The sequence below is a fragment of the Taeniopygia guttata genome, chromosome 1, assembly GCF_048771995.1.
Source record: "Taeniopygia guttata chromosome 1, bTaeGut7.mat, whole genome shotgun sequence".
NCBI lineage: Eukaryota > Metazoa > Chordata > Aves > Passeriformes > Estrildidae > Taeniopygia > Taeniopygia guttata.
The window spans coordinates 113,901,528-113,924,750 of NC_133024.1; positions in this window are offsets into that span (position 1 = coordinate 113,901,528).

The following is a 23,223-nucleotide window of genomic DNA, read 5'->3' on the forward strand; positions in this document are numbered from 1 at the left end:
CCACAAACTGTGCTTGAAACCCCCTACAATCCCTAGGAAGGATTTGCAGGATGGTTACAAATTGTCTGTTGCAGGATTATTTCCTTTGGAGTTCTTCCTTTGACTTGGGAGTTCTTCCTTGCTTAATATGGGAGTGTGGAGGAAGAAATAGAATTTATTTTATTGGTGTGAGTCAGAGCTCTGCATCATCACATGGAGTTTTGTTTTGCTTGGGATTCTGTTTGGTTTAGATTTTTAGTTTTTCTTTACTCAAGATAGGCTTGGGTTTGGATTTTTGCCCCAGAGGCACAACAGGGGAGCACCGACCCTGAGGCAGAGAAGGAAATGAGGAATTGCCCCCAGCCCAAACCTCCTGTTTGCCCTTTTCCTTTCCTGCTTCCACTGCCCGTTAACTTGAGCTCGGGATCCCTCTTGGAAGCAGATTCTGCTGTTTCCAACTCTGCAGTGCTGTGAAGGAGCTGTGAGGTGAAATAATTGATGTGGAGCCCTCTGCACACACCAGATCCAGTGACTGGATCCAACAGTGCAGGGATAAGGGAAGGACAGGAGGGCCAGGAGGAATTTTTCTGCAGGTGGGTGACATTTCTGTCCCTGTGCCCCACAGGTGAGAGCCCAGAGACCTGCAGAGCTGCCCCAGCCCTGTCCCAGCCCAGGAGGAGCTGGAGCTGCTGCAGAGAGCCCAGAGGAGGCTCCAGGATGAGCAGAGGGATGGAGCAGCTCTGCTGGGAGGAAAGGCTGGCACAGCTGGGATTGTTCCCCTGCACAGGAGAAGCTTTGGGGTGGCCTTAGAGCCCCTTCCCAAAGGAGACTTTAAAAAGGAGGAAGAGGGAATTTTTATATGGACAAAGAGGGACAGGACAAGGGGGAATGGTTTTAGACTGAAGGAGGAAAGGGTGGGATGGGATGTTGGGAATTAGGAATTGTTCCCTGGCAGGGTGGGCAGGGGCTGGGATGGAATTCCCAGATTCCCCTGGATCCCTGGCAGTGCCCAAGGCCAGGTTGGACACTGGGGCTGGAGCAGCCTGGCACAGTGGGAGGTGTCCCTGCAATTTTCCCCAAAATCTGTGGAATTGCAGGTCACTTATGTTATGGAAACTGGATATACTCAGAGTGAAAAACTGGACACAGGACATGAGATATTTCCCATCAGAATTTGTAACACTTCCCATCAGTAGAAGCAAGTGTTACAAAACTCAACTTGTTTATCTTGAGCTCTGCTCTCTTCTGCTTATAAAACATCAGCTGGATTTTCCAAAATAACGAGAAAAGAGTAAATATATATTGGCCATGTCCTAAAGGAAAGCTTTTCCAAGGAGACTGCTTTTTCTTCCCAGAATGAGAACGTCCTGCTGAGCAGTGGCTGGATCCAGCACCCACAGGAGGCAGTGGAAGAGCTCCCACTGATGACAGTGGATGTTGGATGAATTCCCACCTCATCCTCGTGTTTAAATGATGAAAATTGAGTTGCTGGGTTCTGGTGAGTATTGGGAAAGCCTGGTGTTATATAAGTTTCTTACAATAGGTTGTTACAGCTATTAAAGAAAAGCTGATTATTTTTATTAAAAGCATATTTTGCTGGTTCCTTTTAAGCTATTCCCAAACTCTACACATCTCTTCCCTCACTTTGCTCTTTGGAATGTCTGTTTCCCAAACAAAACACAAACAAGGACATGATTTCCTGTTGGTTGGGGAAGAGAGGCTGGAGATTTATTCTTTACATGGGAAAATGGTTGCTGAACACATGTGACAGCACATGGCCGTGTTCAAACATTCCATCAAATTAAAAGCAGATCCCAGCTCCAATATTCCAGATGAAGGGGCTGGGAGAGGCACTCACATGGAATTGTGCTGTATTTGGGAAGACAGAGATCAAAGCACTGCACCTCATTCAAGGATTGAGTGGTGAATTCGTCTTATCTGAGCAGCAAGGAATAATTATAGGGAATTATTTGATGTTCCCCTAAGGTGAACCTCCCAATGATGATGGAACAGGTTCTTCTCTTCCAGGAAAGGCACTGTGGATGCTCCATCATGCACTTCCCAGGTGGCATTAAAATAACACCCCGGTGTTCACTAATTGACATTTTCTCAGTCTCTGTTTTGTTCATCACACCTTGCTCAGGTTTGGGCCCACCTGAGAGACAATTCCTGATGATCCATGGTGGCCAATCCCCAATTCCTTGTGTCTCTGGACATGCCAAAAGCTGTGGATATTCCCAGTTAAATGCAAGCAAGTGAATAGGCCACACCTTTGCCCTCAGTCTATGCCGTTCTTTTGAAAACCAGTTAATTTTGCAAGCTATACATTGATTTTCCAGATATATTATGGAACAGAAAACTTAAAAATAGAATTCACCTCTGCTGTTAACAAGTTTTGACCTTTGCTCACATTTGTTGGGGAAAGTAGCTCATAGTACCAATTAACATGAATTATTAACTCCTCCATTAATAATTAATTTATTAGAGGGCTAAAGGCATCAGTCTTTGCCAGCTAACACTATCGAGAGAAAATGAAGCAAACAACACAACCCTAATTAGAACAGCCTAATGAGGATGTCTGGAAGATCTGATGGGATTCAGTCACTCTAAATGCTCTTTATTTCCTCTCTGAAACCACACTGGGTGCAAAGAATCAGGCAGTTAACTCCAGTTCCTGTCGTGCAGGGTTTCTTCCTCCTTTCCGAGAGGAGGAAGCCCACTCAGGAGAGCTCAATTTAGGGATGATTAAGGACTGATGAAGGATGCCACTGCCTAAACAACAGGAATGCTGTCTCACCCAGTAATGAACAATTCTGGGGCTGTCTGAATCATTAATGGGCTGCAGGAAAATGTCCATGTCTCGGAATGGTGCGGGATTTCACAGGATCCTTCCTTTGCCGTCTGAGTTTTGGCTTTGTCTGCAAAGCTTGGGGTGGTGCTTGAGTCTCTGTCTGTGTTTTGAGCAGGATGCAACAGTGAAATACAGGTTAGTTTAACAGAGAACATCAAACCCTGGAAAATTGTTGATCTTTTTTTGGTCATCTGAATTTCTGCTTTATCTGCAAAGCTTAGGGCGGTGCCTGAAGTTTCTGTCCATGTTTTGGAGTGGATGTGATGCCTTGTGAAGGCTGAGCTGGAGCAGAGGCTGGGCAGAGCTACAGAATAAAGCAGGGATTTATTAAAGGATCTCCTCCATGAATCCACCTTGGGCAGCACCAGAGCCCAGCCAGGGCTGCACCCAAATGACCCAAAATGGCCCCAAAATGCACGAGCGCTCCCGGGGGCTCTCCCTGGGATCAGTTCTGCTCCATTGGCACCTTGGAGTTCATTGTCCCATTCCAGCTTTAGCCCAGGCAGTCCCACCCTGCTTGTTTTTCTCTCTCCAGCCCACGCTGTTTGTGCTCCTGGGCTGAGATTTGGATCATTTGTCCTTGGTGCCCAGCTGGAGCAGGAATTGTTTTGTCTCCCTGCTCTGTGCACAGAGCTCAGCATCCCATAATACAAAGCCCAGACCCACACACTAAAGCAGCACAGAATCTGAGAAATATAAAAGCTCAAACCTGAGGCATCAAATGCAACAGTGAAATCCAGGATGGTCTAACAGGGAACATCACACCCTGGAAGACTGTTGAGATGTGCCCTTGCTCATCCCAATCTCAGGTAATTTTTCCATGTTTCATGTTAGTGGCCACATCTTCGTCCTCCTCCTGCTCCTGCTGGGACATGGAGAAACTTCCCAGAGATCCTTTGCTGGGTCACAATTTCCCTTCTTGTGCAAATTCATTCATTAATACATTTTTCCCCCTTTTTCTTGAATTATATCCTAAAATTGTCTCAAATCTTCCCTTGTTCCCAAGCGTTTAGTCCCTGATCATGTTTGCAATGTTTTTTTGATAAATCCCAGCCCAAGCTCATTTTTCTGCCTTACTCCTCCCAAGCTCCTTCATTCCAGCTTTTCCATGGCAGCCACAAGACGGGACAATGTTTTCTGCTTCTCCTCCTGTCTCACATTGCCATTTTTTTCCTTCAGAAATAATGGGAGAATTAAAAGAATTACAACAAACATAACTTTTAGCATCTCCTCCAGCCTTTTTTTCTTTGTTTTGTTTGAAAAACTAAAAAACACCTGGACTGTGCAATAATTCTTCACTTTCTTCTGGTCTTTGGCCCACAGACATATCCCAAAGGTTTGCTGAGCAGATAAGTATTAGAATGACTTAGACTTAGATGAACATTAAATTAATCAGACAACACTCTGGGGGGAAATTGCCACTAATTTCAGATTTTTCATCTCCCAGAAATCAATTATTATTATGTTTATTGATATTGGACTTGTCACTACTCTCAGTACTTCACTGTGGTGACAGAGCCTAAGAGGAGAGAGAGGAGGGGAAAAACAGAGTAAATAATTTAGAACTTCTTCCCAAAGTATCAAAACTTTGAAACCATTTCTGTGTGAGTGAGAAGATAAAAGTAGTGAGAAATTTGGAAGATTTTATACACGGTCACGTCTTTTTGATGCAAAAAGTTTACGCAGCTCTACTAATGAGTTGTATGGGATAGAGAGTTGACTTAAAGGTGTTTGTTTATGACGTTTATTCTGATGGTTTTAAAGAGTCCTCAACAAGTCCAACCAGTTTAGAGAGGAAAATGTTGTTTGATCCGAAAGAGGGATGCTCAGAGACGTTTTCCTGACTCCCTGTATGCAACACATCCCACAATCCATGGAACCCCTTGAGTTCTGCCAGTGGGGTGTTCATGGGGAGAGGTTCTCCATGTGAAGAGCAGCTGAATTCCTGAATTATTGAGGTTGGAAAATCGCTCTCAGCCCATGGAGTCCCAGCTGTGCCCCATGCCCACCTTGTCCCCAGCCCAGAGCACTCAGTGCCACCTCCAGGGGACACCTGCAGGGATGGGAACTCCAAACCCCCCTGGGCAGCTCATCCCAAGGCCTGAGCTCCCTTTCCATGGGGAAATTGCTGCTGCTGTCCCAGCTGAGCCTGCCCTGGCCCAGCCTGGGGCCGTTCCCTCTCCTCCTGTCCCTGTTCCCTGGAGCAGAGCCCGACCCCCCGGCTGTCCCCTCCTGGCAGGAGCTGTGCAGAGCCACAAGGTCCCCCCTGAGCCTCCTTTTCTCCAGGCTCAGCCCCTTCCCAGCTCCCTCGGGAATTCTCCAGCCCCTTCCCAGCTCCCTCAGATGCTCCTGACACAGAGAACCTCTCATATGGGAGACCTCTCCCCATGAACACCCCACTGGCAGAACTCAAGGGGTTCCATGGATTGTGGGATGTGTTGCATACAGGGAGTCAGGAAAATGTCTCTGAGCATCACTCTTTTGGATCAAACAACTTTTTTTCCTCTCTAAACTGGTTGGACTTGTTGAGGGCTCTTTAAAACCACCAGAATTTGGCCTTTTGAAATTAGGATTGATGAAATTTGTGTCAGTAGGGTTCAGGACAAGCAAAGAGGAGCTGGTGTTATAATATTGCAGTCACAACTTGTCATTAAATCAGGCTGCCTGCTTCACAAACATTAGAATTTCAGAAGAAATTGGACTTTAATCAGAAAATATAGAAAATATTTCTCTGATTATGTAATGATAACAATCATTACTACAGCGGCCACTGAATGCTCCTATAAATCTTGCTAATGAAATCCCAATATTGGAATCCTCCAATCAGAACTCAGGAGTTAATGGGTAACCTTTCCCTAGGACTCAAGGTAATTTCAGCCAGTTCCAAGTGAAGATCCACATCTATTAAATTTAGAAATTGTCATTCAATTAACTTTTTTTTTTTTTTGTTTGGTTTAACAATATTAAGTGGCTGCCCCAGTGGCACTGGAGGCAGAACTCCAAGTCCTTGATTTCCATAAAATGTTTAATTTAGAGCATTCCCTGGCTGTGGGACTGAGGTGGAGGAATGGAGAAGGGATTTTGAGCTCATTAATTACAAGACAAGTTCCTTGTGAGCTGGGCAGATTAAAGAAACAAGAGAATCATAGAATTATGAAATATCCTAGGTTGGAAGAGACACACAAGGATCATACAAATCCAACTGCACAGACCCCCCCCCCCCAAAAAAATTCCACCTTGGAAATCCCTGGGAGTGGTGTCCAAAATATCCAGGATTTCTGGCCACCTTGGGGCCATGCCCATTCCCCAGGGAACTCCCCCCTGAAATTGCTGAGCCTAAAAATCAGGGGTGGAATTATTTGTGGGAACTTCCATCCTGTGCAGTTCAAAATTCAGGAGGATTGAGCAAGGAGGAATCACATTTCTTTCCTTTCCAGGTTTCTCTTGAAGCCTTCTCTTAGGAATAACACAAATCCTGACTGAAAGCCTTTCCAGCTCTCCAGACAGAACTTTGGAGAGTTTTGTCTAGTAAAATGGGGGTAAAGTAAAACTGAGAAATTTTTACTCAAGAAATTGTTTGTGGACTTTGCCTACACTGAAAGGATCCATAGAAAAACTGTACTATAAATTTAAAACGATAAGATTTTTGTGATTTATAAATTGGATAAATGAACAAGAATAACCTCTCCTCACACAAATATAAAACAACTTCCAAAGTTCCCCATTAAGTGCGTACACTCAACTCTTTATCTCAGCCCTGGCCCCAAAGTATTCAATAGAATATCCCCAGCTGAAATGAGTGTCCTGAAAAATTCAGTAGGCAAAACAAAAGCACTGGAAAACAAAAGTATTGGAAGCTGATGTAGCTGAATGTGGATCAATGACTGAAAAATCCTGGAGAGAACAGGATTTCTGTCCAGCCATTCCATCTGGGAGAGTCCTGTGGCAGAACAGCATGGCAGGAATGCGCATTAATAATAAAAAATGAATGAAATGGTTCTTCCTTGATGCTGGCAAGACAGAACTTTTTTTAGAAAAATAATGTACTGGTCAGAAAAACTGTCTTTTTATCAGAGATTTGGATCTTTGCCATGGAATGGGAACACCAAACTTTGTGCAGGTCATGGCAGGGAAGGCGAGTCATTTGATCCCATATTCTAACAACAAAATGGAATAGTTAAAATCCCAGAGATGAAAAATGTTTTTTTCTGTCACCAGAATGTTCCAGTTTGTTGTCATGGGTGTCTCAAAGATCAGGAAGAGATGCTGGCAGAAAAATCCAATTTGTTTTTATTTTTTCCCTAAATTAAGAACTCAGCTTTTTGGAGGAACAGGGAAGGGAAGAATATTTGAGCACAACAAGATGTTGTGCCAGCCGCACACAAGAAGAATTAACCTTTTAATTTCCATTTTCTTAGCACAAACTCCATGTAAAGAGCTGTCATGCAATCACCACCTGATGACAAGGTCTGAGCTGCTAAAAAATTCCCAAGAAACAATAAATTAAGGACTTGTAAAAGGATAATGAGAGCCTGGAGAATTTTAATTAAGAAAGCCCCTTAAGAGACAATGAAATAATTCCAGGGGTAAATTTTCCTCCATTTTTGGTGCAAAGAAAAACTTTTGAAGATTTGGGGAAACACTTCAGTGAAGGATCTTTTCATTTCTCATCCCCTTCTCTGGGAAGAGTCTGGATGTATTTCCAGGTACCATTTCTGGGAGAGCTCTCCCAGGACTTGAAAAGCTGAAAGGAAAAAACTGAAAGGAAAACTGAAGAGAATTCTTCCCTCTGTACCTGTTGGAACCCTGGCTGCTGAGAGTTTTGGACTTTCTGTGCTGCCAGCACTGACCCCCAGGAGAACACTGCACTGACCTGAGGCCGTGGAGAAGCTTCCAAAATTCAATAATAAAACTGAGATTACAGGTGTGGGGTTTGAATGGAAGTGTGTGATATCACAGGGTGGGAAACTCAGAGTTGAAGGGTTTAGAATGCAGGAATAGATATAAAGCAAGATGGAGGTTTTAGGGTGGAGGCTGCTCCTTCTCCTTCACCTCCTTCTCCATGGGTTTGGGTGGTTTTGTGCAATTGGATAAAAAAGTCCCCATTGCAGGCACGGGTGGTTGGGTATTGGGTTAAAAGCAAAAATAATTTCAGTGTCATTTCTTAATTGGACAGTTTATCCTTAAAAGGCCTTGGGGAGAGAGAGATGGGCTCCATTTTGAGTTTGTTGGAGTGAAGTGCTGCAGAACTCAGGGTTTGTGAGGCTGTGACAGAGACAAGAACTGATAAACACCTGAGTCCCAACAAGAAATACCCTCTCACACATTTAATCCTGATCTTGGCAAAAAAGAAGATAAAGCTCTGCATGTCCCAGCAGTTTTGGTGACAGCAGAGTGTGGGATGTTCCCGTGCCCTGATCCTTCAGCACCCGGCTCGTGGCGGACAGTTCCCAGCGGGATGGACTCGTGGCACCCATCCCAGGATGGTGGCCAGGGACCAGCTCTGCTCCTGGACCCAGTTTGGCCAAAGGTCATGGAAAAAGGTGACAGGACCATGCAGGGTATAATTTGAGCTGATCTGCTTTTGGGAGTGGAATTTTGGGGAGAAATTAGGGAGGAATTAGGGAGCAAAACAAAGGAGAGAGCACAAGTTTGAAATTGGATTGAGAGCTGAGTGGAAAAATCAGAGAGGGGAGGTACAGGAAAAAGTGGGCAAGAACTGGGATGCACTGGAGCATGTGGAAGCGGTTTTACAGTGACTCTTGTGAGCCAGAGAGAAGTTTGATCATAGGATCCATGTTCACCCCTGAAAGAATTTTCCACCTAGGTCATTGACATAGAAACCAAGAAAGAAAGAAGAATAAATAAGAGAAACCTGCAATTGCCTATTGCAATAAACACTTTGTTTGTCTTTCCTGACCAATGAGTTAAGTTGAAACTTAAGAGTTTTGTAAGAATGTATAAAAAGCATGCATGATAGAATAAAAGCAGGTTTGAAACCTTCTGAAAATTGAGTGTTTCTTTGTATTTTCTTTGTCTCAACTATCACAGGGACACAAGTTTGGAACATCATATGGACAGGAGAGGGAAATGATTGAGCAGCTAAGAGGAAATGGGAATATTTTCATAAAATCATGGAATAGTTTGGGTTGGAAGGGATCTCAAATCCCACCCACTGCCACCTCTGCCATGGCAGGGACACCTCCCACTGTCCCAGGCTGCTCCAGCCCCAGTGTCCAACCTGGCCTTGGGCACTGCCAGGGATCCAGGGGAATCTGGGAATCCCATCCCAGCCCTGCCCACCCTGCCAGGGAACAATTCCCAATTCCCAATATCCCATCTAACCCTGGTCTCTGACAGTTTAAAACTGAGGTAAAACCTGAGATCACCTTTCCAAAGAATCCCCACAACAAACTCACCCTCTGCACCCTGCCAGGCCTGGATTGTACCTCTCCCAACCCACCCCAGGTCTCATCCCAACCCACGAGGGCCTGGGATGCCCATGGAGCAGAGGCTGGCTCAGTGGCAGAACTGCAGTCACACAACTCCCTGTCCCCTCCTGGCTCCTGTCCCCTCCTGGCTCCGAATTCTTTATTGGATTTTCATCCATCATTTTGAGGGATCCCTTCGGCACGGCGGAGGTGCCGCTTAGATGTGAGTGGATTCAGTCAAAGTGGCATCAATTCTTAATTTGTTTCTTGTTACAGCCACCAGCTCTGCTCTCAGGGTCCCTCTGGCTCAGGCAGCACTGAGGAGCTCTCCATAAGACCAGTGGAAACTGGGAAAATGGAAAAGCCCACGGATCTCATGTCCTGAGAGTGGGTGGAAAAATCACTGAGCCACACCAGTGGACTTCAAACCCTGTTCCTGCTGCAAACACAAGACTGTCCCCAGAATTCCTACACTGTGGGAATAATCCCATCTTCAGTCCAAGTATCACCTTGGAATACCCACAACAACCCCCAGGAATTCCCTTTGGCCAGGAGCAGCTGCTTGTTTTGCCACTTTGGGGTTGTTGTTGTCACTCACTTGGATGCATGGAAATATTTCGTGGGATTCCAAAGGATTACTGGGAAATCTGCCCTTAAATGTGTGGTGAACATCCAAGCTTTCAATAATTTTTATCATTTTGACAGGAAGGGGAGACTCTGGAAGTGAACAAAGGTTCTTGAAGCTCTTCAGTATTGGAGAAAGAATAAAATAAAGGCAAATTCTGCAGGTGGAAACTGCTGCTGTTTTTATGTGTCAGAGGGGGGACCAAGGTAATGAGGAAAGGACATTTCTAGTGGAACTGAAAAGCAGGAAAAAGCATTTATGGGTTATATTTGACCATTTCTGATTTAACTTCAGAGTAGCTGTGCTTCTCATTGGTTTGAGTTAGATTTGTGTCTGCTTTTTATCAGTTTCCTCCCCCCCCCTTTTTTTTTTTAAATTTATTTATGAAATACAGCTAAGGACAAGCAGTTTTAGAGTAAGAAGTCTCTAAAGAGTCAGTCCCTGTGCTTTATTTTTGGCTTTTCCACTTTTGGAAACACAGGTGACATAGGGAAGGGTTAAGAGAGTTTCTTTATTTTCATCAGAGCTGATTATAAATGGAAGTAAAACTGTAAAAATGGAAATAAAACAGTTCAGGTTGAGTGACATAAAAATACAAATTAAAGGTGAAGCCACTGAAAAGTAAATGGTTTTCCATGTCCAGTTCTGAAATAAAAAACTTTTGCTAGCAAAAAAAAAAAAAAAAGTTTAAAGTTTTTATTCTAAGAAATGACTTTACCTCGACAGCATCCCTTTAATTCCAGAAATCATTATTGAAATTCCAAAGTGCTTTAAGGAGCTGTAAGCACTGCTTTTCATCATAAGTTTTCAGCTCTATAATAAGTTTGTTTTGCAGGGCACAAAGCCCTGCTTGACACCTGAACTCTGGCCGAGGTGTTTGAATTTCCAGTGCCCTGAACCCCGGCCAGAGGTTGCTGCTGTCACGGGGTCATTTCTCCAAGCCAGAAAAGCCATTTACAAAAATTCATTTACAGCTATTTTGTGAAACTTCCTCAGATTTTCCCTCTAATGACCATTTGCAGGTTTGTTTTTTTTTTTTTTTCCAAGTAATTTTATCTCTTTTCCTCTCCATTTCAAAGACTTTAATATTATTTTGGGGCCAGCAAATGAATGTGGAATCTTTGTTTGGAAATCCTGCAGGTGATTGTTTCCCCTGCTCCAGAGGTCTCCTAATTTAGGCTTTATTCACACATTGATCCTCTTCTTCAATGTCATAAATTTTAATGTAGTTTAACATAGTGAGCTGTCACCAATTTGATTTGCCAGGTCAAGGAGTTCAACCTCCTTTAATCACTGTGTCCAGAGCTCTCCGTAACATTCCAAGAGCTCCTTTTCCTCCCATGGAGTCACAATTTTTGCCTCGATGCTGTCTTGGCTGAACCTATCACAAGTTTCTGCTCAGGGCTTTAAGGAGCCAATCTGGAGTTCCCTAAATAAATTAAATCCAGCCAATTTATTCCAAATTTGGTGTTGCATTGACTCTGAAGGTATTCCATATTTCCAATGGGATAAGGGATATCATCCTGCAGGATGTTCTGTTACATTTTCTGTTGTGTCCATGATTGTTTGGGTTTTTCCTTCCTCCTGGAGATTTTCTTTATGCATCTCTGCCAGTTCCGTGGACTGGGGCTCAAAACCTCTGAGACAAAGGCTGAGAGAATTTCTGTACAAGCAGAAATAAAGCAAAAAACCCTGGATATGTCCGTGCTGCAACACAGGGATATTCCAGGGAATCTGAAATGGAGTTGCTTGGCCACTAATAAAAATCCAGTTGCATTTATGGAATAAATTTGTTAATGCTGGAAAAGATCTTTAAGACCATCAAGTCCAACCATCACCACCATATTCATTATTAAACCATGCCCTCAAGTGCCACATCCACAGGTTTTTTGAACACTTCTAGGGATGGTGACTCCATTACTTCCCTGGGCAGCCTATTCCAATGTTTTACAACCCTTTCTGTGATTTTCTTTTTGATAATATCCAACTTAACCTGATGCCTTGGGAAGGCTGAGCTGGAGCAGACCCTGGGCAGAGCTACAGAATAAATTCGGGATTTATTAAAGGATCTCCTCCATGGATCCACCTTGGGCAGCACCAGAGCCCAGCCAGGGCTGCACCCAAATGACCCAAAATGGCCCCAAAATGCACGAGCGCTCCCGGGGGCTCTCCCTGGGATCAGTTCTGCTCCATTGGCACCTTGGAGTTCATTGTCCCATTCCAGCTTCAGCCCAGGCAGTCCCACCCTGCTTGTTTTTCTCTCTCCAGCCCACGGTGTTTGTGCTCCTGGGCTGAGATTTGGATCATTTGTCCTTGGTGCCCAGCTGGAGCAGGAATTGTTTTGTCTCCCTGCTCTGTGCACACAGCTCACCATCCCATAATACAAAGTCAAGACCCACACACTAAATCAGCAGAGAATCTGAAAAATAGAAAAGCTCAAACTTGAGGCATCATTTCCCCCTGGAGCAACTTGAAGCCATTTCCTCTCCTCCTGTCACTTGTTACACTTGAGCGTGTTTGTCTTTCTTAAGAATAAATCAGCATCAAATTTTGTAAGGTTTTAAAAAAAATCTACCATTGAAAATTCATGTCCTTCAAAACCCATGAATTCATCAGGAGGATGAATTTCACAGAGAATCCAACCATAATCCCCAAAAAAATGTAGGGTGAAGCCCTTGTGGAAGAAAACAACCAAGCTCCAATTGCTGTTGGCTGCTCTGTTCTTGCATTCTTAATGAGCAAAGCATGGAACAAAATTCAGGATATAATTTCCCAGCTGTCCAACCATATCATTATAAAATAATGTTTTCCTCATTTTTTAAGCAGTCAGATACTGTGGAATTCTGAATCCAAATTGGATTTCTGTGCTATGGAGTCCAAATACCACCCAGAAGAGCCCAGTCTATCTTCATTAACAAGAAGCATTTCTATTGATTTCATTTTGCAATGTTTCATATTCCACATAACAAATCTGTTTGGTCACCTAAATGAATTATTGCAACTCAATTTGGAATGATTCCATGGGGTTATTGTGTTATCCCTAGGATGCCTCAGTCTCTGGGTGTCAAAACTGGTTTTATTTCATGAAATAACATGGGAAAGTTAATCAGAGTAGGTTAAACCTCCCTGGGAGCCAAGGTCACAGAGAGCCTCAGCTGTAAATGGAGAGGTTGCACTATTTATTTATTTTTATTTATTTATATTTATTTATTTCTATTAATTTTTTTTCTTATTGGAAAAATTATGTTTATGCAAAAGCATGCATATTTATTTATTTATTTATCTATTTGTTTATTTGTTTGTTTCTCCTTTGGAAAAATATATTTATACAAGAAAAAAAGACTTTTTTTTTGTATTTTGGGATTTCTTACCAGACTCAGTCCTGCTGAAACTCTTGTTGGGTTCTCCAGCAGGAAACAATTTTTTTTCCCCTTTTTTTCCCTCCTGCAAAGCAATCACCATTAAAAGAGGAGATGTTGCACCATAATTAAGCTTCTCCCAAAAAATCTTTCCACTTTGGCATTTTTTGGAGACTTTACATCACCTTTTCAGGAAACAGAACAATTATTTTTAGGAGACTGTGTTGTGTTAAGGTTCTATATTTAGAGTTTCAACAAGAACTGTCTATTTTTTTTTTTTTGTCCTATTGACCTCTCCCAAATTTTTCTCTGCTGACAGGGCAGCGCTTTGAATTCATTGAACTGGGAATTGCTGTTTATTTCTCCACGTGTGGAGGAGCCACAGGTGGGGTCTGCTAAGGCTGCTGGGACTGATTGAACAGCTCCAAAGCTGAGTGTTGAGGCAGAAGCCAATAATTCCATGAAGAAGAAGAATTGTCCACTCAGAGGACCTGAAGAAATAAATCGGATGTGGAGACTTTTTGGATGGTGTCACTCTGTGTGTCCAACACTGAAGGGATTTGGATGGAGGAATCAGGAACCCAAAATTTCATCTGCAGACTGAGGCAGGAGACTGCAAAGTGCACAAACATGAGAAGTGGCCCAGGAGAACCTCAAACCTTGTGGAGATCCACAATTCCCAGTGCCAGGGGCTGCTCCTGGGTCAGGACAATCCCAGCCAAGAGCACGGACTGGGGGGAGAAATGCACTGGGAGCAGAAATGAGGGGATGGGTTTGGGGATCTCATGGGTGAAAACCTGGACAGGAGCCACCAGTGAGTGCTGGGAGCCCCAAAATCCATCAAAATCCTGGGCTGCATCCAGGGAGGAGAGAGCAGCAGGAAAGGGATCGGGTTTGGTGTTGGTGTTGGGATTGGGACTGGGATTGGGATTGTGTCCCTGTGTCCCACAGGTGAGAGCCCACCTGCAGAGCTGCCCCAGCCCTGTCCCAGCCCAGGAGGAGCTGGAGCTGCTGCAGAGAGCCCAGAGGAGGCTCCAGGATGAGCAGAGGGATGGAGCAGCTCTGCTGGGAGGAAAGGCTGGCACAGCTGGGATTGTTCCCCTGCACAGGAGAAGGATCAGGGAGACCTCAGAGCCCTTCCAGTACCTAAAGGGGTGTAGTAAAAAAAGGGACAGAGGGACTTTTTATATGGACAGAGAGGGACAGGACAAGGGGGGATGGTTTTAGACTGAAGGAGGAAAGGTTAGATGGGAGATTGGGAATTGGGAATTGTTCCCTGGCAGGGTGGGCAGGGGCTGGGATGGAATTCCCAGAGCAGCTGGGGCTGCCCCTGGATCCCTGGCAGTGCCCAAGGCCAGGTTGGAGCAGCCTGGGACAGTGGAAGCTGTCCCTGCAGGGGGTGGCACTGGATGATTTCTGGATCAAGGATTTTTTGACCCTTCCAACCCAAACCATCCTGGGATTCCATGACATCAGAGGGAGGGGATAGATCGGGCTGCACTTCCCTGGGACATCCATCCTCCATCATCTGGGACCATCCTGGACATTCCTTCCCATTCCCAGCCAGACCAGCTGGAGTTCCCTTGTTCTGTGCAGAGTTTTTTTTGAATAAAAACCAACAAAGCCCTTCTTGTTCCAGCTCAGGGGCTGCTTCTGCCAAATCTGCAGCTGCCTCCCCTCTCCAAAGCCACAGAGTTTTGGGTGACCATCAATACCTCAGCTGATGACAATAAATAGACACAGAATCCCTGAGCTCTCTGGCAAACAAAAAGGAGCTGCCTCGTGTCACTGTCACACAACAAATGATTTCCACTCACCCCCAGCTTTGACTGCATTTCAATCCCAGGCTTAAAGAATCAGCCTGGGTTCCCCCAGGGGAACTGGGAGCTGTTTTCAGTGGTCAGCAAAAGGAGGGACCAGACTGTTCATTAATATTTTAAAAAGCCAAACACCAAGATGACACGAGGGATGATGGATTGTCTGTGCTGCCTCTACATTAAAGCCAAACAATCAGGAGTTTTGAGCTGAGGATCAGTTAAAGGAAAGTTCCCTCAGATCCCAGCAGGGCTTCTGGGATCACAGTTCCTTCCCCTACATTGGTGCCTGGAACCTCCACTGGGTTTTTTATTCCCCCAGTGTTTCCCTGCCTGGGATTTGAACTCTCCAAGGTATCAGCCCTGCCTTTAGAGAGCAGACACTGGGATATTTGGAATTAAATCCCATAGAAAGGATGGGAGATCCTCATCCAACAACAACTGACAGCAGCAGTGCCTGAAGACATCACCCAGCTGAAGGCTCAGCCCTGCTGGTCCAAACTGCTCTGTCCATCCCATCTTTGTCAAACATGAATTTTCAGTCTTAAATAGAATATTGCAATTATTTCCATAACGCTGCCTGAAATTGGAGTAATTATGACCATAAATATACGTTTTATCACAAAAAAAAAATTTCCCTCTTTACATTCTCGCGTACAAACACAACAAGGATATTCTTAATTCCTGTGTGGATTAACCCTTTAAGAGATTCCAGGTCAAAAAACAAAACACTTTCACCACAGAGCCTTAGTCATTTTTTTTTTTTTCTCTCAAAAAATTCCCTAGTTTTCCAGCCATCAACTTTTGTATGGAATAAATTCTATTCCAAACCTGTGAAAGATTTGTTTTAATGCCTTCCCATCTTTATCTCACTAAACAAGGAAATGGAGAAGTGTCAAGATTCTGCCAGGAACACTTCAGGAATTTAAAACCAATATTTTCATCCTGTAAAAATATTATCATAAAAATATGTAAAAAATCTGCAAAATGTTCAGAGTTAATCTTTATATTAATATGACAAAAGAGTTGTTCAATTACTACAAAACACTTAATTCTTAATAAAAAAATGTAAAATTTTTGCTTAAATTTGTGGCTTCAGACACAAATATTTGATGTTAAACCATTATCACTGATATTTTCCTTCCTAGAAGATCCCATGGTGCATCCATGCAAAAAAAACCCTCTAATTTGAGCCTCAAGTTCTTCCACCTTCCCAGCCAGTTGGATTCTGAGGATACAGATGGATGTAGAGCCCCATTTATGCAGGAATCCAGGTTTTTTTAGGGTTAAGGAATCACTTAATGGTGAAAATGTTCTGTTTTTCAACCTGGAATCTCCTAAAGGCTTAATCTACATAAGAATTAAGAACATCCTCATTTTGTCACTACTCAAAAATGTAAAGAGGGATTTTTTTTTTTTTGTGATAAAACATATATTTATGGTCATAATTACTCCAATTTCAGGCAGTGTTATGGAAATAATTGCAATATTCTATTTAAGACTGAAAATTCATGTTTGACACAGATGGATTTGAAGTCCTTGATGGCCAGTCTGAGAATATTTGAGACTGTGGAAGAACGATGTGGATATTGTCACCTTAGTCACCTTGTGACACCAAAATATCACCTTGACAGGCAAAGAAAAAGAAGAAGAAGGAAAGGAAGATTTTTTTTTTTGTGAAAAACTTTTGCTCTGGAGGGATATCAGAAGATTGTAAAGGAGCTGAATTAAGTCAGGTTGCTTTCCTAGTGAAATAAGTTGCTTAAAAAAAAAAAAAAAAAAGAGTGGCAGAAATCAGCAAAGCAAAAACATTTTGGCACCAGGTAGACACTCAGTGTGGAGAGGGAAATAATGAAGGGTTGGGTTTAGCCTCAGTCAGCCCAGAAATTCCAAATTTAAAATTATTGGCTTGGTTATTAATTCAATCTTGTACAATCCTCATGAAATTTAGTCTTTAGTCCTTTCTTAGCATGAAAACCATGAGCTGGGTTTATGGTTTTTTAAATATTTCTGCACATTTCAGAGTGTCTAAAGAACATCCGTGGCAGGATTCCCTTCAGTGTCTCTGAAGGAACTCAGGAAGAGTTTCTGGGGTGTTTTGTATCACTGTGCACTTTCCATGGAGCATTTTTGGGGCGAATCTCACTATCCATCTCCAAACATAAATCCCAGCCCGGGAGAAAAGCTCTGTTTCAGTGTTAAATTCTTTGATTTTTTGGTTTAATCATGGAAATCTTCATTACACTCCTATCACTTCTTCCATAAGAAGAAGAGAACGCTGTGAAATTTCAGTGGGTGAAAAGATGGATGTTTTTTGTCCCGAGAAATGGATGGAAAAGCATCCCAGGGAGGATAAATTGCCCAATTAGCAAACATAATGCAGAGGACACTTCTCCAGATTGCAGATGCCGTAATCTGACGGGAAACTCTCCATCTCCAAACGGGGACATGATGGAGCTCGCATTATTCTGCCATTGGAAGAGCTGATAAATGAAACTGTCCCTGCCCAAAATATTCAAAGGATCTCACAGGCAGCCGATCCTGAATTTCAGATCAATAGGGTTTAATATTTCACCGGCAATCATACATTTGAAAATCAATGCTGTCATGGTTGGTAATGCTCTGCTGGAGGAGACTGAAGGCAAACAGTCAGGGATGGGCTAAAAGCTGCTCCAGAAGTTTTTTCTGTTTGTGGAAAAAAACCCCAAACTATTTTACACAGTGATTTAAAAATTTAAGGTTTTGATTTTCTCACCAGAGGAGTAAAGAGAGGCATTGCAAAACACAAAGAAGCAGAGGTAATTAAATATTTGAGGTATGGATAATTCTCTGGAAAGGAGATGTTCTGCTCCCTATTGACATTTATTGGGTGAAAAACTTCTTACAGCAGATCAAATCTTGTTATAGGTGTTCAAAACTTGCTAAAGGTGTTCAAAACTTGATGCACTGACCCAGTTTTCTTCCATGTGAGCATGGTGAGACTCTAGCATAGGTTGCCCAGAGCAGCTGTGGCTGTCTCATCCCTGGAATTGTCCAAGGTTGGTTCTTTCCTTGCTTTTCTTCATCTCCTGAGTTTGATTCTCTCAGTTCCCTTCTTAGCTCCAGCTCTTCTGTATAGCCTGGGCCATTACTCTGGTCTGATAGAGAACAGAGAGCTTAAATATATTAATATTCATGGGGTTCTTTCCCACTGGGAAAAGCCATTTTTAATATGTGTCCATTCATAATATGATCTATTTGAATCCCTGTAGAATAAAAGGATGGTCTTGATGATTTTTGACCTTGTTGCAGTGATGTTTCTGCTTGCAAAAGTGTAGGAAAATAAAATCAACCTTTGTTTGCATCTAGATTTACTTAGCATTTAAGAGTAGGACTAGAGAGCAAAATTCATGGAATGATGGAGAGCTGCAGGATTAAGCAAATAGAGGGATTAAGGCAAATAAATCAAAGGTTATGCAAAGGAAATTGTGTCTTCCACCTCATCTGAGCAGTGAATTTTATCAACTTGGGTGTTTGAGGCTCATTTCCTCATGGGAAGTGAAGAGAACACTAAAGTGAGAAATGGTGGTGGTTCCTGGCCTCTGGAATATGATTATCCACTCCCAAAAATGGGGAGTCTGCTTGCTGGAACTATCTGTAGTTTTATTCCTGGTGATTCCCAGCCACAGCTCGGGGTTAGGATGGGAAGGGGGATCCTTCTGCCTCCCAGGACAGCTGAGGATGGGCCTCTTCTCCATTGGCTTTTGTGATCCCAAACAGCCTCCAAACATCCCTCCCACCACTGCCCTCACCCAATGGTCAAAAGTGTCTTTAGAAGAGTCACTTGACTATTTTTTGGGACTCGGATCAACAAAAGCAACAATAAAAAAGCACAAAAATGACGATGTCAGGGCATTTCAGTGGGTTCGGAGTCCTGGTGATGGAAACTTCCAGGCTTTGCCTGATGAGGGACAGGGAAGGGTCCCAAGGACTGAATCCTGCTTGGAATTGCTTTGTTTGGAACAACGAGGTCAGTCCAGAGTGGGGCTGCAACAGCATCACCTGATGTGGGTGTGCCATAAAGAAAACACCAAAAATCAACATTTCCGGGATAGAATTCCTTCATACTCTTCCCTTAATCCTCTTGGATCAGCCAGATGAGGAATCTGCCTGGAGGAGCAGAGCCAGAAGAGGAAGGGCATTGGAGATCAGAACTCAGGGAAAATCCAAGATTTTGCCAGCAGTATTTCAGCCCTCTCCTGATGGTGTTTCCCTTCCCACATCCTTGGATCACACCTGTCTTTCCACGGGGATTTGCTGATAAACCAAGACATATCAAGATCTCTCCCCTCGTGTCTTTACTAATTGATAGTAAAATAATTGATAGTAAAATAATTTGCTAATTATTTCCAGAATTTTTTTACTTTTTTTGTTGCTTATCCTTACTAATTTCCACTTTTACCTGGCTCATTAAAAGTCATCTTAGCAACATCCTTGTAACCTGTCAGCAACTCAAACATTCTTCTTCCATCCAAGTTCATTATCACCACTATTTAATTAAATTCTTATTGCTTTTTTATAATCTTTGTCTGCTTTTGTTACCTAATAACTTCTCCTACAGCACCCAAAGCAAATATTTTACTGAAATGCAATCATTTGACTGAAACATGAATAGATCCAGTGACTTAAAATGGAATAAATCAGTCAGCACATCATGGGAGAGGTATTGGATCAGCCTGGAATTATTTCCTTTCCAATGCCATGTTCCTGAGATAACATTTACAATTTTCTTTCAAGACTTTAATTACTCTTTCTCTCAAAATTTGTCTAAAAGCTCTGCATATGATTAAGTCAGGCCAATGATCACGGAGACACCTGAGTCAGAAGGGGAGGAATTCCTTAAGTGATGCATTTATTATTCTCTGAGGATTTGCTCTAATCCCTGATTTGACAAATTTATTAAAAATCCTTCCTAACCATCTCTTCAATTCCCTCTCCTGTTCCTTTGTAGTTCTGGGCTGGACCTTGCAATGTCTTGTTTTCATCTCAAGCAGTGACCATTTATTTTCATTTTCAATTGTATTTTCCTTCATTTTCCACTTTTCTGTATTAAATGTGTATTAAATGCCCCTCAGTTAATGTGGACAAATTATTGTTTTAAATATTTAATATTTTTTTAGCTAATTTGCATTACACAAAATCCTTAATTCCTCCTCAACTTTTGAATTGGTCCTGCTTTTGTCCTTACCACTCTGCCCTCTTCTTTTATTTAGATAACTGGAAAAAGTTTTGTGGTTTTCCTTTCCTTCACAAAATTTAGCTAAACGTGGATTTTTAGTAGCTCTGTCTTCATTCCTGTGCTTCCTGAATTGTGGGATGGAGCTCTCTGGGTTTCTGTCTGTTTTTTCCTTCCTTTCCTGCCTGTGTCAGGCTCTTTGTTCACTTTTTTTTTGTGCAATCCCAGTGCTCCCAGAGAGGAGGGTGGTTGGATTTCTCTTTCTTGCTCATCCCACTGAGATGATGTTAATTCATGTCACAGAATCATGGAATGGCTCGGCTTGGAAATCGATAGGAATTAATGGGTAATTACAGTCAGCTCTTCATTAAAGTCCTCTGATCTTCTGTGATTCTATGAAGACCCAAAGGTTCTAGTATTTTTTATTTTAAGAAAAAAAATGAAAAACGGTCCCTGAATGCAAATCCAGCAGCTCCAGATCCAAAGGTTCCTATTACCAAGGAAATCAAGGAAGAGCTTGCTGGGTGCAGAAAAGCTGGGACTGGGGAAAGGAGGAATCATTTAATACAACATTGCTGAATCTGGAAAAAAAAAAGAAAAACAACAAAACTTTCCTCAAAAATCAGGTACTTCCAAAAGGAGCTCTACATTCAAAAACCTGCTCAGGACATTTCATCCACAGGCCTCAAAGCACCACAAACCCCTTATTTTTTTCTAATTAAAAATGAAGAATAAATCAGTGTTTTTTAGGCTGATACCTCAGCAAAGGCAGGAAGAGGTCATTCATATGAGCTGAATGAGCCAAGAGAGGATGGATTCTCTTCAAGGGATTTCCTCTGAGGATAGAATCCCAGGAGAACTAATCCACAACAGCGCATGTCAGTGAGAGGAAGACATTTTGTCCAACTCTGGACAAAAGAACTGTCCTGAAAAACAATCCTTTCCCCTGGCTTGCCAAAGCCTGACATGGTTAGACCCGGCTTGGGTGGCTTCTACAAACAGGTGCGGCCTGGGGTTAAAGAATTTTGAATTTTTTTGGCTTGCTGTCTTGTCCAAACTCTCCAGGCCTCGTGTCCATGGGCTTCTACAAACAAGTGCGGCCTGGGGTTAAAGTATTTTAAATTTTTTTTGCTTGCTGTGTTGTCCAAACTCTCCAGGCCTTGTGTCCATGGGCTTCTACAAAGAGCTGAGGCTTGGGGTTAAAGTATTTTGAATTTTTTTGGCTTGCTGTCTTGTCCAAACTCTCCAGGCCTCACATCCATGGCATTATGATCCACACAAAGCCAAGATCCCATGGATCTCATTTTTATTAGCCCAGCTTTAATGGCGAGCTGGTTTTGCTTTTTTGTCCCTCGAGACCAGACAGTTGGGAACAAATCCTTTAAAGCTTTATTGCTTTTGTGTTCCCATTGTTTCCTTGTCACGGCCCCGCTGAGCAGAACTTCCCTTTGACAGTGGCTGCTTCTCCCTAAAAGCTTCTGACTCTCCGAGGCTGGACCAGCAGGCTCCATCCCAGCATTTCCCTCTTGTAATTGCCTCGGGACCAATTCCTCCTAAAAGAATTAAAAATGCAAATGCAATCCCGTGATTGTGTAATATGATAAAGCTGGCAGCCGGATCGATCCCGGGCCTGGCCGTCGATACGGCAGCTCCCGGGCCCGTTTGTCAGAGCTGGCCAACGTCACTTTGTCACTGCTGCTGGCCTCCTTCCCCCTCGATGGGAGATGACATTTTATGAGTGGCTTCCTATCCATCAGCTCTAATTTTTGCATCATGGAAATTCCTCCTGTCGTTTCCAGCTGCTGCCTGGGTTTCTCTGGGAGGCTGGAGAAGGAGTCTGGCTTTGGCTTTGGCTTCTCCAGGCTGTCACAGCCTGCCCGGGGACTGGGACTGACAATAACACACTGGGGTATCTTCATTTTCTAGCCACAAATGACACGGGGTTACCAGCACAGGGAAGCGCTGTGGAAAAGGAAATCTGGGAATCAATGAGTGAATTCCCGCCGGTGCCGGAGCTGTTGGGTTCTCTGTAAATGAAAGGCTTAATATGAGATAAACTTCCCAGCCCTGAGTCTCAAAACCCCCTCCAGACAGCCCTTTCTTACTCAATAATTCCTCTAAAGTAGTGTGTTTTGGAATAAAGTCTCCTGGTCCAAAATGTGGATGGATCAGAAGGCACAAAAATTGAATTAGAACGGACATTGTTCCTCCCTGCCCAGCCACAACCACAAAAACTGAAATAAATCATGATAAAATAGATGAAGATAAGGGCCCAGCCTGCCCAGCTTTTTCTGTATGATTTCAGCCCCCACAGTGTTTTGGGAAAAGCAATAAAAAATCCCTAACTCACATAGGGATCATCCCATAGGTAGAAAAACACTCAGGTGGCCTTTAGGGAGACACAAGCATTAATCAGATGTACAGAAATAGGGAACAGAAAGGAGGGGAAAAGCTTTAAATGCCCAGAGCAGCTGGGGCTGCCCCTGGATCCCTGGCAGTGCCCAAGGCCAGGCTGGACACTGGGGCTGGAGCAGCCTGGGACAGTGGGAGGTGTCCCTGCCATGGAATGTGTGGCACTGGGATCATCTTTAAGTTCCTTTCCAACCCAAACCATTCCGTAATTCCATGCTTCTCCGATTTTATATTTAAAAAAATCCAACTTCTTAATATATTTATGGGTACCTCACCCAATTTATTCACTGGACATGAAGGAAGTTTATCCAGAGAAGGGAACAGAGCTGGGAAGGGCCTGGAAAACAAATCCTGGGAGGAGCAGCTGAGGGAGCTGGAAAGGGGCTCAGCCTGGAGAAAAGGAGGCTCAGGAGGGACCTCATTGCTCTGCACAGCTCCTGACAAGAGGGGCAGGGAAAGGAGGAGAGGAAATGGCCTCAGATGGCACCAGGGGAGGCTCAGGTTGGAGACTGGGAAAGAAAATTTCTCTGACAGAGT